Raw genomic sequence first — 26,774 nt, 5'->3', positions numbered from 1 at the left:
ACAGCAAAATCAGTTGCACCATTCAATTCCGCTCGTCCAGACGGGGAGAATTCAAACACATTCAGTCGATGCGATGTTTCTTATGGGATTTAATGAGCGACAACATTTTGAGCCCAAACAGAGAGGATTCTGGGATGTTTGTTTTTTTTTGGTAATAACTCTGGAAGGAAACGTCGCAGACCCATCAAGGTGGTACTCGTACTGCTCGCCTTATCGAGAGGAATCCAAATATATGAGTTGTTAAGCTATGGGATATGAAATGGACGAGCGACCAATAAAACAACATGTATTATGGGGTTGAATGCTTTTGCTTTTCACAAAATAAAACAAAAGCAGTCATGCAAATATCTGAATTTTCACAGCACAGCAAAATCAGTTGCACCATTCAATTCCGCTCGTCCAGACGGGGAGAATTCAATCACATTCATTCGATGCGACGTTTCTTATGGGATTTAATGAGCGACAACATTTTGACCCCAAACCGAGAGGATTCTGGGATTTTTGTGGTTTTTTGGTAATAACTCTGGAAGGAAACGTCGCAGTCCCATCAAGGTGGTACTCGTACTGCTCGCCTCGTCGAGCGGAATCCAAATATATGAATGGTTAAGCTATGTGATATGAAATGGACGAGCGACCAATAAAACAGCATGTATTATTGGGTTGAATGCTTTTTGCTATTCACAAAATAAAACAAAAGCAGTCATGCAAATATCTGAATTTTCACAGCACAGCAAAATCAGTTGCACCATTCAATTCCGCTCTTCCAGACGGGGAGAATTCAATCACATTCATTCGATGCGACGTTTCTTATGGGATTTAATGAGCGACAACATTTTGACCCCAAACCGAGAGGATTCTGGGATGTTTGTGGTTTTTTGGTAATAACTCTGGAAGAAAACGTCGCAGACCCATCAAGGTGGTACTCGTACTGCTCGCCTTATCGAGAGGAATCCAAATATATGAGTTGTTAAGCTATGGGATATGAAATGGACGAGCGACCAATAAAACAACATGTATTATGGGGTTTAATGCTTTTGCTTTTCACAAAATAAAACAAAAGCAGTCATGCAAATATCTGAATTTTCACAGCACAGCAAAATCAGTTGCACCATTCAATTCCGCTCGTCCAGACGGGGAGAATTCAATCACATTTATTCGATGCGACGTTTCTTATGGGATTTAATGAGCAACAACATTTTGACCCCAAACCGAGAGGATTCTGGGATGTTTGTGTTTTTTTGGTAATAACTCTGGAAGGAAACGTCGCAGACCCATCAAGGTGGTACTCGTACTGCTCGCCTCGTCGAGAGGAATCCAAATATATGAATGGTTAAGCTATGGGATATGAAATGGACGAGCGACCAATAAAACAGCATGTATTATGGGGTTGAATGCTTTTTGCTATTCACAAAATAAAACAAAAGCAGTCATGCAAATATCTGAATTTTCACAGCACAGCTAAATCAGTTGCACCATTCAATTCCGCTCTTCCAGACGGGGAGAATTCAATCACATTCATTCGATGCGACGTTTCTTATGGGATTTAATGAGCGACAACATTTTGACCCCAAACCGAGAGGATTCTGGGATGTTTGTGTTTTTTTTGGTAATAACTCTGGAAGGAAACGTCGCAGACCCATCAAGGTGGTACTCGTACTGCTCGCCTCGTCGAGAGGAATCCAAATATATGAATGGTTAAGCTATGTGATATGAAATGGACGAGCGACCAATAAAACAGCATGTATTATGGGGTTGAATGCTTTTTGCTATTCACAAAATAAAACAAAAGCAGTCATGCAAATATCTGAATTTTCACAGCACAGCAAAATCAGTTGCACCATTCAATTCCGCTCGTCCAGACGGGGAGAATTCAATCACATTCATTCGATGCGACGTTTCTTATGGGATTTAATGAGCGACAACATTTTGACCCCAAACCGAGAGGATTCTGGGATGTTTGTGGTTTTTTGGTAATAACTCTGGAAGGAAACGTCGCAGACCCGTCAAGGTGGTACTCGTACTGCTCGCCTCTTCGAGAGGAATCCAAATATATGAATGCTTAAGCTATGGGATATGAAATGGACGAGCGACCAATAAAACAACATGTATTATGGGGTTGAATGCTTTTTGATATTCACAAAATAAAACAAAAGCAATCATGCAAATATCTGAATTTTCCCAGCACAGCAAAATCAGTTGCACCATTCAATTCCGCTCTTCCAGACGGGGAGAATTCAATCACATTCATTCGATGCGACGTTTCTTATGGGATTTAATGAGCGACAACATTTTGACCCCAAATCGAGAGGATTCTGGGATGTTTGTGTTTTTTTGGTAATAACTCTGGAAGGAAACGTCGCAGACCCATCAAGGTGGTACGCGTACTGCTCACCTCGTCGAGAGGAATCCAAATATATGAATGGTTAAGCTATGTGATATGAAATGGACGAGCGACCAATAAAACAGCATGTATTATGGGGTTGAATGCTTTTTGCTATTCACAAAACAAAACAAAAGCAGTCATGCAAATATCTGAATTTTCACAGCACAGCAAAATCAGTTGCACCATTCAATTCCGCTCGTCCAGACGGGGAGAATTCAAACACATTCAGTCGATGCGATGTTTCTTATGGGATTTAATGAGCGACAACATTTTGAGCCCAAACCGAGAGGATTCTGGGATGTTTGTGTTTTTTTGGTAATAACTCTGGAAGGAAACGTCGCATACCCATCAAGGTGGTACTCGTACTGCTCGCCTCGTCGAAAGGAATCCAAATATATGAATGGTTAAGCTATGGGATATGAAATGGACGAGCGACCAATAAAACAGCATGTATTATGGGGTTGAATGCTTTTTGCTATTCACAAAATAAAACAAAAGCAGTCATGCAAATATCTGAATTTTCACAGCACAGCAAAATCAGTTGCACCATTCAATTCCGCTCGTCCAGACGGGGAGAATTCAATCACATTCATTCGATGCGACGTTTCTCATGGGATTTAATGAGCGACAACATTTTGACCCCAAACCGAGAGGATTCTGGGATGTTTGTGGTTTTTTGGTAATAACTCTGGAAGAAAACGTCGCAGACCCATCAAGGTGGTACTCGTACTGCTCGCCTTATCGAGAGGAATCAAATATATGAGTTGTTAAGCTATGGGATATGAAATGGACGAGCGACCAATAAAACAACATGTATTATGGGGTTGAATGCTTTTGCTTTTCACAAAATAAAACAAAAGCAGTCATGCAAATATCTGAATTTTCACAGCACAGCAAAATCAGTTGCACCATTCAATTCCGCTCGTCCAGACGGGGAGAATTCAAACACATTCAGTCGATGCGATGTTTCTTATGGGATTTAATGAGCGACAACATTTTGAGCCCAAACCGAGAGGATTCTGGGATGTTTGTGTTTTTTTGGTAATAACTCTGGAAGGAAACGTCGCATACCCATCAACGTGGTACTCGTACTGCTCGCCTCGTCGAAAGGAATCCAAATATATGAATGGTTAAGCTATGGGATATGAAATGGACGAGCGACCAATAAAACAGCATGTATTATGGGGTTGAATGCTTTTTGCTATTCACAAAATAAAACAAAAGCAGTCATGCAAATATCTGAATTTTCACAGCACAGCAAAATCAGTTGCACCATTCAATTCCGCTCGTCCAGACGGGGAGAATTCAATCACATTCATTCGATGCGACGTTTCTCATGGGATTTAATGAGCGACAACATTTTGACCCCAAACCGAGAGGATTCTGGGATGTTTGTGGTTTTTTGGTAATAACTCTGGAAGAAAACGTCGCAGACCCATCAAGGTGGTACTCGTACTGCTCGCCTTATCGAGAGGAATCCAAATATATGAGTTGTTAAGCTATGGGATATGAAATGGACGAGCGACCAATAAAACAACATGTATTATGGGGTTTAATGCTTTTGCTTTTCACAAAATAAAACAAAAGCAGTCATGCAAATATCTGAATTTTCACAGCACAGCAAAATCAGTTGCACCATTCAATTCCGCTCGTCCAGACGGGGAGAATTCAATCACATTTATTCGATGCGACGTTTCTTATGGGATTTAATGAGCAACAACATTTTGACCCCAAACCGAGAGGATTCTGGGATGTTTGTGTTTTTTTGGTAATAACTCTGGAAGGAAACGTCGCAGACCCGTCAAGGTGGTACTCGTACTGCTCGCCTCGTCGAGAGGAATCCAAATATATGAATGTTTAAGCTATGGGATATGAAATGGACGAGCGACCAATAAAACAACATGTATTATGGGGTTGAATGCTTTTTGCTATTCACAAAATAAAACAAAAGCAATCATGCAAATATCTGAATTTTCACAGCACAGCAAAATCAGTTGCACCATTCAATTCCGCTCTTCCAGACGGGGAGAATTCAATCACATTCATTCGATGCGACGTTTCTTATGGGATTTAATGAGCGACAACATTTTGACCCCAAACCGAGAGGATTCTGGGATGTTTGTGTTTTTTTGGTAATAACTCTGGAAGGAAACGTCGCAGACCCATCAAGGTGGTACTCGTACTGCTCGCCTCGTCGAGAGGAATCCAAATATATGAATGGTTAAGCTATGTGATATGAAATGGACGAGCGACCAACAAAACAGCATGTATTATGGGGTTGAATGCTTTTTGCTATTCACAAAATAAAACAAAAGCAGTCATGCAAATATCTGAATTTTCACAGCACAGCAAAATCAGTTGCAACATTCAATTCCGCTCGTCCAGACGGGGAGAATTCAATCACATTCATTCGATGCGACGTTTCTTATGGGATTTAATGAGCGACAACATTTTGACCCCAAACCGAGAGGATTCTGGGATGTTTGTGGTTTTTTGGTAATAACTCTGGAAGGAAACGTCGCAGACCCGTCAAGGTGGTACTCGTACTGCTCGCCTCTTCGAGAGGAATCCAAATATATGAATGCTTAAGCTATGGGATATGAAATGGACGAGCGACCAATAAAACAGCATGTATTATGGGGTTGAATGCTTTTTGCTATTCACAAAATAAAACAAAAGCAGTCATGCAAATATCTGAATTTTCACAGCACAGCAAAATCAGTTGCACCATTCAATTCCGCTCGTCCAGACGGGGAGAATTCAAACACATTCAGTCGATGCGATGTTTCTTATGGGATTTAATGAGCGACAACATTTTGAGCCCAAACAGAGAGGATTCTGGGATGTTTGTGTTTTTTTGGTAATAACTCTGGAAGGAAACGTCGCAGACCCATCAAGGTGGTACTCGTACTGCTCGCCTTATCGAGAGGAATCCAAATATATGAGATGTTAAGCTATGGGATATGAAATGGACGAGCGACCAATAAAACAGCATGTATTATGGGGTTGAATGCTTTTTGCTATTCACAAAATAAAACAAAAGCAGTCATGCAAATATCTGAATTTTCACAGCACAGCAAAATCAGTTGCACCATTCAATTCCGCTCGTCCAGACGGGGAGAATTCAATCACATTCATTCGATGCGACGTTTCTTATGGGATTTAATGAGCGACAACATTTTGACCCCAAACCGAGAGGATTCTGGGATGTTTGTGGTTTTTTGGTAATAACTCTGGAAGAAAACGTCGCAGACCCATCAAGGTGGTACTCGTACTGCTCGCCTTATCGAGAGGAATCCAAATATATGAGTTGTTAAGCTATGGGATATGAAATGGACGAGCGACCAATAAAACAACATGTATTATGGGGTTGAATGCTTTTTGCTATTCACAAAATAAAACAAAAGCAGTCATGCAAATATCTGAATTTTCACAGCACAGCAAAATCAGTTGCACCATTCAATTCCGCTCGTCCAGACGGAGAGAATTCAATCACATTCATTCGATGCGACGTTTCTTATGGGATTTAATGAGCGACAACATTTTGACCCCAAACCGAGAGGATTCTGGGATTTTTGTGGTTTTTTGGTAATAACTCTGGAAGGAAACGTCGCAGTCCCATCAAGGTGGTACTCGTACTGCTCGCCTCGTCGAGCGGAATCCAAATATATGAATGGTTAAGCTATGTGATATGAAATGGACGAGCGACCAATAAAACAGCATGTATTATTGGGTTGAATGCTTTTTGCTATTCACAAAATAAAACAAAAGCAGTCATGCAAATATCTGAATTTTCACAGCACAGCAAAATCAGTTGCACCATTCAATTCCGCTCGTCCAGACGGGGAGAATTCAATCACATTCATTCGATGCGACGTTTCTTATGGGATTTAATGAGCGACAACATTTTGAGCCCAAACCGAGAGAATTCTGGGATGTTTGTGTTTTTTTGGTAATAACTCTGGAAGGAAACGTCGTATACCCATCAAGGTGGTACTCGTACTGCTCGACTCGTCGAAAGGAATCCAAATATATGAATGGTTAAGCTATGGGATATGAAATGGACGAGCGACCAATAAAACAGCATGTATTATGGGGTTGAATGCTTTTTGCTATTCACAAAATAAAACAAAAGCAGTCATGCAAATATCTGAATTTTCACAGCACAGCAAAATCAGTTGCACCATTCAATTCCGCTCGTCCAGACGGGGAGAATTCAAACACATTCAGTCGATGCGATGTTTCTTATGGGATTTAATGAGCGACAACATTTTGAGCCCAAACAGAGAGGATTCAGGGATGTTTGTGTTTTTTTGGTAATAACTCTGGAAGGAAACGTCGCAGACCCATCAAGGTGGTACTCGTACTGCTCGCCTTATCGAGAGGAATCCAAATATATGAGTTGTTAAGCTATGGGATATGAAATGGACGAGCGACCAATAAAACAGCATGTATTATGGGGTTGAATGCTTTTTGCTATTCACAAAATAAAACAAAAGCAGTCATGCAAATATCTGAATTTTCACAGCACAGCAAAATCAGTTGCACCATTCAATTCCGCTCGTCCAGACGGGGAGAATTCAATCACATTCATTCGATGCGACGTTTCTTATGGGATTTAATGAGCGACAACATTTTGACCCCAAACCGAGAGGATTCTGGGATGTTTGTGGTTTTTTGGTAATAACTCTGGAAGAAAACGTCGCAGACCCATCAAGGTGGTACTCGTACTGCTCGCCTTATCGAGAGGAATCCAAATATATGAGTTGTTAAGCTATGGGATATGAAATGGACGAGCGACCAATAAAACAACATGTATTATGGGGTTGAATGCTTTTTGCTATTCACAAAATAAAACAAAAGCAGTCATGCAAATATCTGAATTTTCACAGCACAGCAAAATCAGTTGCACCATTCAATTCCGCTCGTCCAGACGGGGAGAATTCAATCACATTCATTCGATGCGACGTTTCTTATGGGATTTAATGAGCGACAACATTTTGACCCCAAACCGAGAGGATTCTGGGATTTTTGTGGTTTTTTGGTAATAACTCTGTAACGAAACGTCGCAGTCCCATCAAGGTGGTACTCTTACTGCTCGCCTCGTCGAGCGGAATCCAAATATATGAATGGTTAAGCTATGTGATATGAAATGGACGAGCGACCAATAAAACAGCATGTATTATTGGGTTGAATGCTTTTTGCTATTCACAAAATAAAACAAAAGCAGTCATGCAAATATCTGAATTTTCACAGCACAGCAAAATCAGTTGCACCATTCAATTCCGCTCGTCCAGACGGGGAGAATTCAATCACATTCATTCGATGCGACGTTTCTTATGGGATTTAATGAGCGACAACATTTTGAGCCCAAACCGAGAGAATTCTGGGATGTTTGTGTTTTTTTGGTAATAACTCTGGAAGGAAACGTCGCATACCCATCAAGGTGGTACTCGTACTGCTCGACTCGTCGAAAGGAATCCAAATATATGAATGGTTAAGCTATGGGATATGAAATGGACGAGCGACCAATAAAACAGCATGTATTATGGGGTTGAATGCTTTTTGCTATTCACAAAATAAAACAAAAGCAGTCATGCAAATATCTGAATTTTCACAGCACAGCAAAATCAGTTGCACCATTCAATTCCGCTCGTCCAGACGGGGAGAATTCAATCACATTCATTCGATGCGACGTTTCTTATGGGATTTAATGAGCGACAACATTTTGACCCCAAACCGAGAGGATTCTGGGATGTTTGTGGTTTTTTGGTAATAACTCTGGAAGAAAACGTCGCAGACCCATCAAGGTGGTACTCCTACTGCTCGCCTTATCGAGAGGAATCCAAATATATGAGTTGTTAAGCTATGGGATATGAAATGGACGAGCGACCAATAAAACAACATGTATTATGGGGTTGAATGCTTTTTGCTATTCACAAAATAAAACAAAAGCAGTCATGCAAATATCTGAATTTTCACAGCACAGCAAAATCAGTTGCACCATTCAATTCCGCTCCTCCAGACGGGGAGAACTCAATCACATTCATTCGATGCGACGTTTCTTATGGGATTTAATGAGCGACAACATTTTGACCCCAAACCGAGAGGATTCTGGGATGTTTGTGGTTTTTTGGTAATAACTCTGGAAGGAAACGTCAGAGACCCATCAAGGTGGTACTCGTACTGCTCGCCTCGTCGAGAGGAATCCAAATATATGAATGCTTAAGCTATGGGATATGAAATGGACGAGCGACCAATAAAACAACATGTATTATGGGGTTGAATGCTTTTTGCTATTCACAAAATAAAACAAAAGCAATCATGCAAATATCTGAATTTTCACAGCACAGCAAAATCAGTTGCACCATTCAATTCCGCTCTTCCAGACGGGGAGAATTCAATCACATTCATTCGATGCGACGTTTCTTATGGGATTTAATGAGCGACAACATTTTGACCCCAAACCGAGAGGATTCTGGGATGTTTGTGTTTTTTTGGTAATAACTCTGGAAGGAAACGTCGCAGACCCATCAAGGTGGTACTCGTACTGCTCGCCTCGTCGAGAGGAATCCAAATATATGAATGGTTAAGCTATGTGATATGAAATGGACGAGCGACCAATAAAACAGCATGTATTATGGGGTTGAATGCTTTTTGCTATTCACAAAATAAAACAAAAGCAGTCATGCAAATATCTGAATTTTCACAGCACAGCAAAATCAGTTGCACCATTCAATTCCGCTCGTCCAGACGGGGAGAACTCAATCACATTCATTCGATGCGACGTTTCTTATGGGATTTAATGAGCGACAACATTTTGACCCCAAACCGAGAGGATTCTGGGATGTTTGTGGTTTTTTGGTAATAACTCTGGAAGGAAACGTCAGAGACCCATCAAGGTGGTACTCGTACTGCTCGCCTCGTCGAGAGGAATCCAAATATATGAATGCTTAAGCTATGGGATATGAAATGGACGAGCGACCAATAAAACAACATGTATTATGGGGTTGAATGCTTTTTGCTATTCACAAAATAAAACAAAAGCAATCATGCAAATATCTGAATTTTCACAGCACAGCAAAATCAGTTGCACCATTCAATTCCGCTCTTCCAGACGGGGAGAATTCAATCACATTCATTCGATGCGACGTTTCTTATGGGATTTAATGAGCGACAACATTTTGACCCCAAACCGAGAGGATTCTGGGATGTTTGTGTTTTTTTGGTAATAACTCTGGAAGGAAACGTCGCAGACCCATCAAGGTGGTACTCGTACTGCTCGCCTCGTCGAGAGGAATCCAAATATATGAATGGTTAAGCTATGTGATATGAAATGGACGAGCGACCAATAAAACAGCATGTATTATGGGGTTGAATGCTTTTTGCTATTCACAAAATAAAACAAAAGCAGTCATGCAAATATCTGAATTTTCACAGCACAGCAAAATCAGTTGCACCATTCAATTCCGCTCGTCCAGACGGGGAGAACTCAATCACATTCATTCGATGCGACGTTTCTTATGGGATTTAATGAGCGACAACATTTTGACCCCAAACCGAGAGGATTCTGGGATGTTTGTGGTTTTTTGGTAATAACTCTGGAAGGAAACGTCAGAGACCCATCAAGGTGGTACTCGTACTGCTCGCCTCGTCGAGAGGAATCCAAATATATGAATGCTTAAGCTATGGGATATGAAATGGACGAGCGACCAATAAAACAACATGTATTATGGGGTTGAATGCTTTTTGCTATTCACAAAATAAAACAAAAGCAATCATGCAAATATCTGAATTTTCACAGCACAGCAAAATCAGTTGCACCATTCAATTCCGCTCTTCCAGACGGGGAGAATTCAATCACATTCATTCGATGCGACGTTTCTTATGGGATTTAATGAGCGACAACATTTTGACCCCAAACCGAGAGGATTCTGGGATGTTTGTGTTTTTTTGGTAATAACTCTGGAAGGAAACGTCGCAGACCCATCAAGTTGGTACTCGTACTGCTCGCCTCGTCGAGAGGAATCCAAATATATGAATGGTTAAGCTATGTGATATGAAATGGACGAGCGACCAATAAAACAGCATGTATTATGGGGTTGAATGCTTTTTGCTATTCACAAAATAAAACAAAAGCAGTCATGCAAATATCTGAATTTTCACAGCACAGCAAAATCAGTTGCACCATTCAATTCCGCTCGTCCAGACGGGGAGAATTCAATCACATTCATTCGATGCGACGTTTCTTATGGGATTTAATGAGCGACAACATTTTGACCCCAAACCGAGAGGATTCTGGGATGTTTGTGGTTTTTTGGTAATAACTCTGGAAGGAAACGTCGCAGACCCGTCAAGGTGGTACTCGTACTGCTCGCCTCTTCGAGAGGAATCCAAATATATGAATGCTTAAGCTATGGGATATGAAATGGACGAGCGACCAATAAAACAGCATGTATTATGGGGTTGAATCCTTTTTGCTATTCACAAAATAAAACAAAAGCAGTCATGCAAATATCTGAATTTTCACAGCACAGCAAAATCAGTTGCACCATTCAATTCCGCTCGTCCAGACGGGGAGAATTCAATCACATTCATTCGATGCGACGTTTCTCATGGGATTTAATGAGCGACAACATTTTGACCCCAAACCGAGAGGATTCTGGGATGTTTGTGGTTTTTTGGTAATAACTCTGGAAGAAAACGTCGCAGACCCATCAAGGTGGTACTCGTACTGCTCGCCTTATCGAGAGGAATCCAAATATATGAGTTGTTAAGCTATGGGATATGAAATGGACGAGCGACCAATAAAACAACATGTATTATGGGGTTGAATGCTTTTGCTTTTCACAAAATAAAACAAAAGCAGTCATGCAAATATCTGAATTTTCACAGCACAGCAAAATCAGTTGCACCATTCAATTCCGCTCGTCCAGACGGGGAGAATTCAAAAACATTCAGTCGATGCGATGTTTCTTATGGGATTTAATGAGCGACAACATTTTGAGCCCAAACCGAGAGGATTCTGGGATGTTTGTGTTTTTTTGGTAATAACTCTGGAAGGAAACGTCGCATACCCATCACGGTGGTACTCGTACTGCTCGCCTCGTCGAAAGGAATCCAAATATATGAATGGTTAAGCTATGGGATATGAAATGGACGAGCGACCAATAAAACAACATGTATTATGGGTTTGAATGCTTTTGCTTTTCACAAAATAAAACAAAAGCAGTCATGCAAATATCTGAATTTTCACAGCACAGCAAAATCAGTTGCACCATTCAATTCCGCTCGTCCAGACGGGGAGAATTCAAACACATTCAGTCGATGCGATGTTTCTTATGGGATTTAATGAGCGACAACATTTTGAGCCCAAACCGAGAGGATTCTGGGATGTTTGTGTTTTTTTGGTAATAACTCTGGAAGGAAACGTCGCATACCCATCAAGGTGGTACTCGTACTGCTCGCCTCGTCGAAAGGAATCCAAATATATGAATGGTTAAGTTATGGGATATGAAATGGACGAGCGACCAATAAAACAGCATGTATTATGGGGTTGAATGCTTTTTGCTATTCACAAAATAAAACAAAAGCAGTCATGCAAATATCTGAATTTTCACAGCACAGCAAAATCAGTTGCACCATTCAATTCCGCTCGTCCAGACGGGGAGAATTCAATCACATTCATTCGATGCGACGTTTCTCATGGGATTTAATGAGCGACAACATTTTGACCCCAAACCGAGAGGATTCTGGGATGTTTGTGGTTTTTTGGTAATAACTCTGGAAGAAAACGTCGCAGACCCATCAAGGTGGTACTCGTACTGCTCGCCTTATCGAGAGGAATCCAAATATATGAGTTGTTAAGCTATGGGATATGAAATGGACGAGCGACCAATAAAACAACATGTATTATGGGGTTGAATGCTTTTGCTTTTCACAAAATAAAACAAAAGCAGTCATGCAAATATCTGAATTTTCACAGCACAGCAAAATCAGTTGCACCATTCAATTCCGCTCGTCCAGACGGGGAGAATTCAATCACATTTATTCGATGCGACGTTTCTTATGGGATTTAATGAGCAACAACATTTTGACCCCAAACCGAGAGGATTCTGGGATGTTTGTGTTTTTTTGGTAATAACTCTGGAAGGAAACGTCGCAGACCCATCAAGGTGGTACTCGTACTGCTCGCCTCGTCGAGAGGAATCCAAATATATGAATGGTTAAGCTATGTGATATGAAATGGACGAGCGACCAATAAAACAGCATGTATTATGGGGTTGAATGCTTTTTGCTATTCACAAAATAAAACAAAAGCAGTCATGCAAATATCTGAATTTTCACAGCACAGCAAAATCAGTTGCACCATTCAATTCCGCTCTTCCAGACGGGGAGAATTCAATCACATTCATTCGATGCGACGTTTCTTATGGGATTTAATGAGCGACAACATTTTGACCCCAAACCGAGAGGATTCTGGGATGTTTGTGTTTTTTTTGGTAATAACTCTGGAAGGAAACGTCGCAGACCCATCAAGGTGGTACTCGTACTGCTCGCCTCGACGAGAGGAATCCAAATATATGAATGGTTAAGCTATGTGATATGAAATGGACGAGCGACCAATAAAACAGCATGTATTATGGGGTTGAATGCTTTTTGCTATTCACTAAATAAAACAAAAGCAGTCATGCAAATATCTGAATTTTCACAGCACAGCAAAATCAGTTGCACCATTCAATTCCGCTCGTCCAGACGGGGAGAATTCAATCACATTCATTCGATGCGACGTTTCTTATGGGATTTAATGAGCGACAACATTTTGACCCCAAACCGAGAGGATTCTGGGATGTTTGTGGTTTTTTGGTAATAACTCTGGAAGGAAACGTCGCAGACCCGTCAAGGTGGTACTCGTACTGCTCGCCTCGTCGAGAGGAATCCAAATATATGAATGTTTAAGCTATGGGATATGAAATGGACGAGCGACCAATAAAACAGCATGTATTATGGGGTTGAATGCTTTTTGCTATTCACAAAATAAAACAAAAGCAGTCATGCAAATATCTGAATTTTCACAGCACAGCAAAATCAGTTGCACCATTCAATTCCGCTCGTCCAGACGGGGAGAATTCAATCACATTCATTCGATGCGACGTTTCTCATGGGATTTAATGAGCGACAACATTTTGACCCCAAACCGAGAGGATTCTGGGATGTTTGTGTTTTTTTGGTAATAACTCTGGAAGAAAACGTCGCAGACCCATCAAGGTGGTACTCGTACTGCTCGCCTTATCGAGAGGAATCCAAATATATGAGTTGTTAAGCTATGGGATATGAAATGGACGAGCGACCAATAAAACAACATGTATTATGGGGTTGAATGCTTTTGCTTTTCACAAAATAAAACAAAAGCAGTCATGCAAATATCTGAATTTTCACAGCACAGCAAAATCAGTTGCACCATTCAATTCCGCTCGTCCAGACGGGGAGAATTCAATCACATTTATTCGATGCGACGTTTCTTATGGGATTTAATGAGCAACAACATTTTGACCCCAAACCGAGAGGATTCTGGGATGTTTGTGTTTTTTTGGTAATAACTCTGGAAGGAAACGTCGCAGACCCATCAAGGTGGTACTCGTACTGCTCGCCTCGTCGAGAGGAATCCAAATATATGAATGGTTAAGCTATGTGATATGAAATGGACGAGCGACCAATAAAACAGCATGTATTATGGGGTTGAATGCTTTTTGCTATTCACAAAATAAAACAAAAGCAGTCATGCAAATATCTGAATTTTCACAGCACAGCAAAATCAGTTGCACCATTCAATTCCGCTCTTCCAGACGGGGAGAATTCAATCACATTCATTCGATGCGACGTTTCTTATGGGATTTAATGAGCGACAACATTTTGACCCCAAACCGAGAGGATTCTGGGATGTTTGTGTTTTTTTTGGTAATAACTCTGGAAGGAAACGTCGCAGACCCATCAAGGTGGTACTCGTACTGCTCGCCTCGACGAGAGGAATCCAAATATATGAATGGTTAAGCTATGGGATATGAAATGGACGAGCGACCAATAAAACAACATGTATTATGGGGTTGAATGCTTTTTGCTATTCACAAAATAAAACAAAAGCAATCATGCAAATATCTGAATTTTCACAGCACAGCAAAATCAGTTGCACCATTCAATTCCGCTCTTCCAGACGGGGAGAATTCAATCACATTCATTCGATGCGACGTTTCTTATGGGATTTAATGAGCGACAACATTTTGACCCCAAACCGAGAGGATTCTGGGATGTTTGTGTTTTTTTGGTAATAACTCTGGAAGGAAACGTCGCAGACCCATCAAGTTGGTACTCGTACTGCTCGCCTCGTCGAGAGGAATCCAAATATATGAATGGTTAAGCTATGGGATATGAAATGGACGAGCGACCAATAAAACAGCATGTATTATGGGGTTGAATGCTTTTTGCTATTCACAAAATAAAACAAAAGCAGTCATGCAAATATCTGAATTTTCACAGCACAGCAAAATCAGTTGCACCATTCAATTCCGCTCGTCCAGACGGGGAGAATTCAATCACATTCATTCGATGCGACGTTTCTTATGGGATTTAATGAGCGACAACATTTTGACCCCAAACCGAGAGGATTCTGGGATGTTTGTGGTTTTTTGGTAATAACTCTGGAAGGAAACGTCGCAGACCCGTCAAGGTGGTACTCGTACTGCTCGCCTCGTCGAGAGGAATCCAAATATATGAATGTTTAAGCTATGGGATATGAAATGGACGAGCGACCAATAAAACAACATGTATTATGGGGTTGAATGCTTTTTGCTATTCACAAAATAAAACAAAAGCAATCATGCAAATATCTGAATTTTCACAGCACAGCAAAATCAGTTGCACCATTCAATTCCGCTCTTCCAGACGGGGAGAATTCAATCACATTCATTCGATGCGACGTTTCTTATGGGATTTAATGAGCGACAACATTTTGACCCCAAACCGAGAGGATTCTGGGATGTTTGTGTTTTTTTGGTAATAACTCTGGAAGGAAACGTCGCAGACCCATCAAGTTGGTACTCGTACTGCTCGCCTCGTCGAGAGGAATCCAAATATATGAATGGTTAAGCTATGGGATATGAAATGGACGAGCGACCAATAAAACAGCATGTATTATGGGGTTGAATGCTTTTTGCTATTCACAAAATAAAACAAAAGCAGTCATGCAAATATCTGAATTTTCACAGCACAGCAAAATCAGTTGCACCATTCAATTCCGCTCGTCCAGACGGGGAGAATTCAATCACATTCATTCGATGCGACGTTTCTTATGGGATTTAATGAGCGACAACATTTTGACCCCAAACCGAGAGGATTCTGGGATGTTTGTGGTTTTTTGGTAATAACTCTGGAAGGAAACGTCGCAGACCCGTCAAGGTGGTACTCGTACTGCTCGCCTCTTCGAGAGGAATCCAAATATATGAATGCTTAAGCTATGGTATATGAAATGGACGAGCGACCAATAAAACAACATGTATTATGGGGTTGAATGCTTTTTGCTATTCACAAAATAAAACAAAAGCAATCATGCAAATATCTGAATTTTCACAGCACAGCAAAATCAGTTGCACCATTCAATTCCGCTCTTCCAGACGGGGAGAATTCAATCACATTCATTCGATGCGACGTTTCTTATGGGATTTAATGAGCGACAACATTTTGACCCCAAACCGAGAGGATTCTGGGATGTTTGTGTTTTTTTGGTAATAACTCTGGAAGGAAACGTCGCAGACCCATCAAGGTGGTACTCGTACTGCTCACCTCGTCGAGAGGAATCCAAATATATGAATGGTTAAGCTATGTGATATGAAATGGACGAGCGACCAATAAAACAGCATGTATTATGGGGTTGAATGCTTTTTTGCTATTCACAAAATAAAACAAAAGCAGTCATGCAAATATCTGAATTTTCACAGCACAGCAAAATCAGTTGCACCATTCAATTCCGCTCGTCCAGACGGGGAGAATTCAAACACATTCAGTCGATGCGATGTTTCTTATGGGATTTAATGAGCGACAACATTTTGAGCCCAAACCGAGAGGATTCTGGGATGTTTGTGTTTTTTTGGTAATAACTCTGGAAGGAAACGTCGCAGACCCATCAAGGTGGTACTCGTACTGCTCGCCTCGTCGAGTGGAATCCAAATATATGAATGGTTAAGCTATGTGATATGAAATGGACGAGCGACCAATAAAACAGCATGTATTATGGGGTTGAATGCTTTTTGCTATTCACAAAATAAAACAAAAGCAGTCATGCAAATATCTGAATTTTCACAGCACAGCAAAATCAGTTGCACCATTCAATTCCGCTCTTCCAGACGGGGAGAATTCAATCACATTCATTCGATGCGACGTTTCATATGGGATTTAATGAGCGACAACATTTTGACCCCAAACCGAGAGGATTCTGGGATGTTTGTGTTTTTTTTGGTAATAACTCTGGAAGGAAACGTCGCAGACCCATCAAGGTGGTACTCGTACTGCTCGCCTCGACGAGAGGAATCCAAATATATGAATGGTTAAGCTATGTGATATGAAATGGACGAGCGACCAATAAAACAGCATGTATTATGGGGTTGAATGCTTTTTGCTATTCACAAAATTAAACAAAAGCAGTCATGCAAATATCTGAATTTTCACAGCACAGCAAAATCAGTTGCACCATTCAATTCCGCTCGTCCAGACGGGGAGAATTCAATCACATTCATTCGATGCGACGTTTCTTATGGGATTTAATGAGCGACAACATTTTGACCCCAAACCGAGAGGATTCTGGGATGTTTGTGGTTTTTTGGTAATAACTCTGGAAGGAAACGTCGCAGACCCGTCAAGGTGGTACTCGTACTGCTCGCCTCATCGAGAGGAATCTAAATATATGAGTTGTTAAGCTATGGGATATGACATGGACGAGCGACCAATAAAACAACATGTATTATGGGGTTGAATGCTTTTTGCTATTCACAAAATAAAACAAAAGCAGTCATCCAAATATCTGAATTTTCACAGCACAGCAAAATCAGTTGCACCATTCAATTCCGCTCGTCCAGACGGGGAGAATTCAATCACATTCATTCGATTCGACGTTTCTTGTGGGATTTAATGAGCGACAACATTTTGACCCCAAACCGAGATAATTCTGGGATGTTTGTGGTTTTTTGGTAATAACTCTGGAAGGAAACGTCGCAGACCCTTCAAGGTGGTACTCGTACTGCTCGCCTCGTCGAGAGGAATCCAAATATATGAATGCTTAAGCTATGGGATATGAAATGGACGAGCGACCAATAAAACAGCATGTATTATGGGGTAAATGCTTTTTGCTATTCACAAAATAAAACAAAAGCAGTCATGCAAATATCTGAATTTTCACAGCACAGCAAAATCAGTTGCACCATTCAATTCCGCTCGTCCAGACGGGGAGAATTCAATCACATTCATTCGATGCGACGTTTCTTGTGGGATTTAATGAGCGACAACATTTTGACCCCAAACCTAGAGAATTCTGGGATGTTTGTGGTTTTTTGGTAATAACTCTGGAAGGAAACGTCACAGACCCATCAAGGTGGTACTCGTACTGCTCGCCTCGTCGAGAGGAATCCAAATATGTGAATGCTTAAGCTATGGGATATGAAATGGACGAGCGACCAATAAAACAACATGTATTATGGGGTTGAATGCTTTTTGCTATTCACAAAATAAAACAAAAGCAGTCATGCAAATATCTGAATTTTCACAGCACAGCAAAATCAGTTGCACCATTCAATTCCGCTCGTCCAGACGGGGAGAATTCAATCACATTCATTCGATTCGACGTTTCTTGTGGGATTTAATGAGCGACAACATTTTGACCCCAAACCGAGATAATTCTGGGATGTTTGTGGTTTTTTGGTAATAACTCTGGAAGGAAACGTCCCAGACCCATCAAGTTGGTACTCGTACTGCTCGCCTCGTCGAGAGGAATCCAAATATATGAATGGTTCAGCTATGGGATATGAAATGGACGAGCGACCAATAAAACAGCATGTATTATGGGGTTGAATCCTTTTTGCTATTCACAAAATAAAACAAAAGCAGTCATGCAAATATCTGAATTTTCACAGCACAGCAAAATCAGTTGCACCATTCAATTCCGCTCGTCCAGACGGGGAGAATTCAATCACATTCATTCGATGCGACGTTTCTTATGGGATTTAATGAGCGACAACATTTTGACCCCAAACCGAGAGAATTCTGGGATGTTTGTGGTTTTTTGGTAATAACTCTGGAAGGAAACGTCACAGACCCATCAAGGTGGTACTCGTACTGCTCGCCTCGTCGAGAGGAATCCAAATATATGAATGCTTAAGCTATGGGATATGAAATGGACGAGCGACCAATAAAACAGCATGTATTATGGGGTAAATGCTTTTTGCTATTCACAAAATAAAACAAAAGCAGTCATGCAAATATCTGAATTTTCACAGCACAGCAAAATCAGTTGCACCATTCAATTCCGCTCGTCCAGACGGGGAGAATTCAATCACATTCATTCGATGCGACGTTTCTTGTGGGATTTAATGAGCGACAACATTTTGACCCCAAACCGAGAGAATTCTGGGATGTTTGTGGTTTTTTGGTAATAACTCTGGAAGGAAACGTCACAGACCCATCAAGGTGGTACTCGTACTGCTCGCCTCGTCGAGAGGAATCCAAATATGTGAATGCTTAAGCTATGGGATATGAAATGGACGAGCGACCAATAAAACAACATGTATTATGGGGTTGAATGCTTTTTGCTATTCACAAAATAAAACAAAAGCAGTCATGCAAATATCTGAATTTTCACAGCACAGCAAAATCAGTTGCACCATTCAATTCCGCTCGTACAGACGGGGAGAATTCAATCACATTCATTCGATGCGACGTTTCTTATGGGATTTAATGAGCGACAACATTTTGACCCCAAACCGAGAGAATTCTGGGATGTTTGTGTTTTTTTGGTAATAACTCTGGAAGGAAACGTCACAGACCCATCAAGGTGGTACTCGTACTGCTCGCCTCATCGAGAGGAATCCAAATATATGAGTTGTTAAGCTATGGGATATGAAATGGACGAGCGACCAATAAAACAACATGTATTATGGGGTTGAATGCTTTTTGCTATTCACAAAATAAAACAAAAGCAGTCATGCAAATATCTGAATTTTCACAGCACAGCAAAATCAGTTGCACCATTCAATTCCGCTCGTCCAGACGGGGAGAATTCAATCACATTCATTCGATTCGACGTTTCTTGTGGGATTTAATGAGCGACAACATTTTGACCCCAAACCGAGATAATTCTGGGATGTTTGTGGTTTTTTGGTAATAACTCTGGAAGGAAACGTCGCAGACCCATCAAGGTGGTACTCCTACTGCTCGCCTCGTCGAGAGGAATCCAAATATGTGAATGGTTAAGCTATCGGATATGAAATGGACGAGCGACCAATAAAACAGCATGTATTATGGGGTTGAATGCTTTTTGCTATTCACAAAATAAAACAAAAGCAGTCATGCAAATATCTGAATTTTCACAGCACAGCAAAATCAGTTGCACCATTCAATTCCGCTCGTACAGACGGGGAGAATTCAATCACATTCATTCGATGCGACGTTTCTTATGGGATTTAATGAGCGACAACATTTTGACCCTAAACCGAGAGGATTCTGGGATGTTTGTGGTTTTTTGGTAATAACTCTGGAAGGAAACGTCGCAGACCCATCAAGGTGGTACTCGTACTGCTCGCCTCATCGAGAGGAATCTAAATATATGAGTTGTTAAGCTATGGGATATGAAATGGACGAGCGACCAATAAAACAACATGTATTATGGGGTTGAATGCTTTTTGCTATTCACAAAATAAAACAAAAGCAGTCATGCAAATATCTGAATTTTCACAGCACAGCAAAATCAGTTGCACCATTCAATTCCGCTCGTCCAGACGGGGAGAATTCAATCACATTCATTCGATTCGACGTTTCTTGTGGGATTTAATGAGCGACAACATTTTGACCCCAAACCGAGAAAATTCTGGGATGTTTGTGGTTTTTTGGTAATAACTCTGGAAGGAAACGTCCCAGACCCATCAAGTTGGTACTCGTACTGCTCGCCTCGTCGAGAGGAATCCAAATATATGAATGGTTCAGCTATGGGATATGAAATGGACGAGCGAACAATAAAACAGCATGTATTATGGGGTTGAATGCTTTTTGCTATTCACAAAATAAAACAAAAGCAGTCATGCAAATATCTGAATTTTCACAGCACAGCAAAATCAGTTGCACCATTCAATTCCGCTCGTCCAGACGGGGAGAATTCAATCACATTCATTCGATGCGACGTTTCTTATGGGATTTAATGAGCGACAACATTTTGACCCCAAACCGAGATAATTCTGGGATGTTTGTGGTTTTTTGGTAATAACTCTGGAAGGAAACGTCACAGACCCATCAAGGTGGTACTCGTACTGCTCGCCTCGTCGAGAGGAATCCAAATATATGAATGCTTAAGCTATGGGATATGAAATGGACGAGCGACCAATAAAACAGCATGTATTATGGGGGAAATGCTTTTTGCTATTCACAAAATAAAACAAAAGCAGTCATGCAAATATCTGAATTTTCACAGCACAGCAAAATCAGTTGCACCATTCAATTCCGCTCGTCCAGACGGGGAGAATTCAATCACATTCATTCGATGCGACGTTTCTTATGGGATTTAATGAGCGACAACATTTTGACCCCAAACCGAGAGAATTCTGGGATGTTTGTGGTTTTTTGGTAATAACTCTGGAAGGAAACGTCACAGACCCATCAAGGTGGTACTCGTACTGCTCGCCTCGTCGAGAGGAATCCAAATATATGAATGCTTAAGCTATGGGATATGAAATGGACGAGCGACCAATAAAACAGCATGTATTATGGGGTAAATGCTTTTTGCTATTCACAAAATAAAACAAAAGCAGTCATGCAAATATCTGAATTTTCACAGCACAGCAAAATCAGTTGCACCATTCAATTCCGCTCGTCCAGACGGGGAGAATTCAATCACATTCATTCGATGCGACGTTTCTTGTGGGATTTAATGAGCGACAACATTTTGACCCCAAACCGAGAGAATTCTGGGATGTTTGTGGTTTTTTGGTAATAACTCTGGAAGGAAACGTCACAGACCCATCAAGGTGGTACTCGTACTGCTCGCCTCGTCGAGAGGAATCCAAATATGTGAATGCTTAAGCTATGGGATATGAAATGGACGAGCGACCAATAAAACAACATGTATTATGGGGTTGAATGCTTTTTGCTATTCACAAAATAAAACAAAAGCAGTCATGCAAATATCTGAATTTTCACAGCACAGCAAAATCAGTTGCACCATTCAATTCCGCTCGTACAGACGGGGAGAATTCAATCACATTCATTCGATGCGACGTTTCTTATGGGATTTAATGAGCGACAACATTTTGACCCCAAACCGAGAGAATTCTGGGATGTTTGTGTTTTTTTGGTAATAACTCTGGAAGGAAACGTCACAGACCCATCAAGGTGGTACTCGTACTGCTCGCCTCATCGAGAGGAATCCAAATATATGAGTTGTTAAGCTATGGGATATGAAATGGACGAGCGACCAATAAAACAACATGTATTATGGGGTTGAATGCTTTTTGCTATTCACAAAATAAAACAAAAGCAGTCATGCAAATATCTGAATTTTCACAGCACAGCAAAATCAGTTGCACCATTCAATTCCGCTCGTCCAGACGGGGAGAATTCAATCACATTCATTCGATTCGACGTTTCTTGTGGGATTTAATGAGCGACAACATTTTGACCCCAAACCGAGATAATTCTGGGATGTTTGTGGTTTTTTGGTAATAACTCTGGAAGGAAACGTCGCAGACCCATCAAGGTGGTACTCCTACTGCTCGCCTCGTCGAGAGGAATCCAAATATGTGAATGGTTAAGCTATCGGATATGAAATGGACGAGCGACCAATAAAACAGCATGTATTATGGGGTTGAATGCTTTTTGCTATTCACAAAATAAAACAAAAGCAGTCATGCAAATATCTGAATTTTCACAGCACAGCAAAATCAGTTGCACCATTCAATTCCGCTCGTACAGACGGGGAGAATTCAATCACATTCATTCGATGCGACGTTTCTTATGGGATTTAATGAGCGACAACATTTTGACCCTAAACCGAGAGGATTCTGGGATGTTTGTGGTTTTTTGGTAATAACTCTGGAAGGAAACGTCGCAGACCCATCAAGGTGGTACTCGTACTGCTCGCCTCATCGAGAGGAATCTAAATATATGAGTTGTTAAGCTATGGGATATGAAATGGACGAGCGACCAATAAAACAACATGTATTATGGGGTTGAATGCTTTTTGCTATTCACAAAATAAAACAAAAGCAGTCATGCAAATATCTGAATTTTCACAGCACAGCAAAATCAGTTGCACCATTCAATTCCGCTCGTCCAGACGGGGAGAATTCAATCACATTCATTCGATTCGACGTTTCTTGTGGGATTTAATGAGCGACAACATTTTGACCCCAAACCGAGAAAATTCTGGGATGTTTGTGGTTTTTTGGTAATAACTCTGGAAGGAAACGTCCCAGACCCATCAAGTTGGTACTCGTACTGCTCGCCTCGTCGAGAGGAATCCAAATATATGAATGCTTAAGCTATGGGATATGAAATGGACGAGCGACCAATAAAACAGCATGTATTATGGGGGAAATGCTTTTTGCTATTCACAAAATAAAACAAAAGCAGTCATGCAAATATCTGAATTTTCACAGCACAGCAAAATCAGTTGCACCATTCAATTCCGCTCGTCCAGACGGGGAGAATTCAATCACATTCATTCGATGCGACGTTTCTTGTGGGATTTAATGAGCGACAACATTTTGACCCCAAACCGAGAGAATTCTGGGATGTTTGTGGTTTTTTGGTAATAACTCTGGAAGGAAACGTCACAGACCCATCAAGGTGGTACTCGTACTGCTCGCCTCGTCGAGAGGAATCCAAATATGTGAATGCTTAAGCTATGGGATATGAAATGGACGAGCGACCAATAAAACAGCATGTATTATGGGGTTGAATGCTTTTTGCTATTCACAAAATAAAACAAAAGCAATCATGCAAATATCTGAATTTTCACAGCACAGCAAAATCAGTTGCACCATTCAATTCCGCTCTTCCAGACGGGGAGAATTCAATCACATTCATTCGATGCGACGTTTCTTATGGGATTTAATGAGCGACAACATTTTGACCCCAAACCGAGAGGATTCTGGGATGTTTGTGTTTTTTTGGTAATAACTCTGGAAGGAAACGTCGCAGACCCATCAAGTTGGTACTCGTACTGCTCGCCTCGTCGAGAGGAATCCAAATATATGAATGGTTAAGCTATGGGATATGAAATGGACGAGCGACCAATAAAACAGCATGTATTATGGGGTTGAATGCTTTTTGCTATTCACAAAATAAAACAAAAGCAGTCATGCAAATATCTGAATTTTCACAGCACAGCAAAATCAGTTGCACCATTCAATTCCGCTCGTCCAGACGGGGAGAATTCAATCACATTCATTCGATGCGACGTTTCTTATGGGATTTAATGAGCGACAACATTTTGACCCCAAACCGAGAGGATTCTGGGATGTTTGTGGTTTTTTGGTAATAACTCTGGAAGGAAACGTCGCAGACCCGTCAAGGTGGTACTCGTACTGCTCGCCTCTTCGAGAGGAATCCAAATATATGAATGCTTAAGCTATGGTATATGAAATGGACGAGCGACCAATAAAACAACATGTATTATGGGGTTGAATGCTTTTTGCTATTCACAAAATAAAACAAAAGCAATCATGCAAATATCTGAATTTTCACAGCACAGCAAAATCAGTTGCACCATTCAATTCCGCTCTTCCAGACGGGGAGAATTCAATCACATTCATTCGATGCGACGTTTCTTATGGGATTTAATGAGCGACAACATTTTGACCCCAAACCGAGAGGATTCTGGGATGTTTGTGTTTTTTTGGTAATAACTCTGGAAGGAAACGTCGCAGACCCATCAAGGTGGTACTCGTACTGCTCACCTCGTCGAGAGGAATCCAAATATATGAATGGTTAAGCTATGTGATATGAAATGGACGAGCGACCAATAAAACAGCATGTATTATGGGGTTGAATGCTTTTTTGCTATTCACAAAATAAAACAAAAGCAGTCATGCAAATATCTGAATTTTCACAGCACAGCAAAATCAGTTGCACCATTCAATTCCGCTCGTCCAGACGGGGAGAATTCAAACACATTCAGTCGATGCGATGTTTCTTATGGGATTTAATGAGCGACAACATTTTGAGCCCAAACCGAGAGGATTCTGGGATGTTTGTGTTTTTTTGGTAATAACTCTGGAAGGAAACGTCGCAGACCCATCAAGGTGGTACTCGTACTGCTCGCCTCGTCGAGTGGAATCCAAATATATGAATGGTTAAGCTATGTGATATGAAATGGACGAGCGACCAATAAAACAGCATGTATTATGGGGTTGAATGCTTTTTGCTATTCACAAAATAAAACAAAAGCAGTCATGCAAATATCTGAATTTTCACAGCACAGCAAAATCAGTTGCACCATTCAATTCCGCTCTTCCAGACGGGGAGAATTCAATCACATTCATTCGATGCGACGTTTCTTATGGGATTTAATGAGCGACAACATTTTGACCCCAAACCGAGAGGATTCTGGGATGTTTGTGTTTTTTTTGGTAATAACTCTGGAAGGAAACGTCGCAGACCCATCAAGGTGGTACTCGTACTGCTCGCCTCGACGAGAGGAATCCAAATATATGAATGGTTAAGCTATGTGATATGAAATGGACGAGCGACCAATAAAACAGCATGTATTATGGGGTTGAATGCTTTTTGCTATTCACAAAATTAAACAAAAGCAGTCATGCAAATATCTGAATTTTCACAGCACAGCAAAATCAGTTGCACCATTCAATTCCGCTCGTCCAGACGGGGAGAATTCAATCACATTCATTCGATGCGACGTTTCTTATGGGATTTAATGAGCGACAACATTTTGACCCCAAACCGAGAGGATTCTGGGATGTTTGTGGTTTTTTGGTAATAACTCTGGAAGGAAACGTCGCAGACCCGTCAAGGTGGTACTCGTACTGCTCGCCTCATCGAGAGGAATCTAAATATATGAGTTGTTAAGCTATGGGATATGACATGGACGAGCGACCAATAAAACAACATGTATTATGGGGTTGAATGCTTTTTGCTATTCACAAAATAAAACAAAAGCAGTCATGCAAATATCTGAATTTTCACAGCACAGCAAAATCAGTTGCACCATTCAATTCCGCTCGTCCAGACGGGGAGAATTCAATCACATTCATTCGATTCGACGTTTCTTGTGGGATTTAATGAGCGACAACATTTTGACCCCAAACCGAGATAATTCTGGGATGTTTGTGGTTTTTTGGTAATAACTCTGGAAGGAAACGTCGCAGACCCTTCAAGGTGGTACTCGTACTGCTCGCCTCGTCGAGAGGAATCCAAATATATGAATGCTTAAGCTATGGGATATGAAATGGACGAGCGACCAATAAAACAGCATGTATTATGGGGTAAATGCTTTTTGCTATTCACAAAATAAAACAAAAGCAGTCATGCAAATATCTGAATTTTCACAGCACAGCAAAATCAGTTGCACCATTCAATTCCGCTCGTCCAGACGGGGAGAATTCAATCACATTCATTCGATGCGACGTTTCTTGTGGGATTTAATGAGCGACAACATTTTGACCCCAAACCTAGAGAATTCTGGGATGTTTGTGGTTTTTTGGTAATAACTCTGGAAGGAAACGTCACAGACCCATCAAGGTGGTACTCGTACTGCTCGCCTCGTCGAGAGGAATCCAAATATGTGAATGCTTAAGCTATGGGATATGAAATGGACGAGCGACCAATAAAACAACATGTATTATGGGGTTGAATGCTTTTTGCTATTCACAAAATAAAACAAAAGCAGTCATGCAAATATCTGAATTTTCACAGCACAGCAAAATCAGTTGCACCATTCAATTCCGCTCGTCCAGACGGGGAGAATTCAATCACATTCATTCGATTCGACGTTTCTTGTGGGATTTAATGAGCGACAACATTTTGACCCCAAACCGAGATAATTCTGGGATGTTTGTGGTTTTTTGGTAATAACTCTGGAAGGAAACGTCCCAGACCCATCAAGTTGGTACTCGTACTGCTCGCC

This window comes from Petromyzon marinus, chromosome 22, assembly GCF_048934315.1.
Source record: "Petromyzon marinus isolate PM22_M1 ecotype Great Lakes invasive population chromosome 22, UKy_Petmar_22M1.pri1.0, whole genome shotgun sequence".
In the NCBI taxonomy this organism is placed as follows: Eukaryota; Metazoa; Chordata; class Hyperoartia; order Petromyzontiformes; family Petromyzontidae; genus Petromyzon; species Petromyzon marinus.
Note: the sequence above shows the minus strand (reverse complement) of the source record.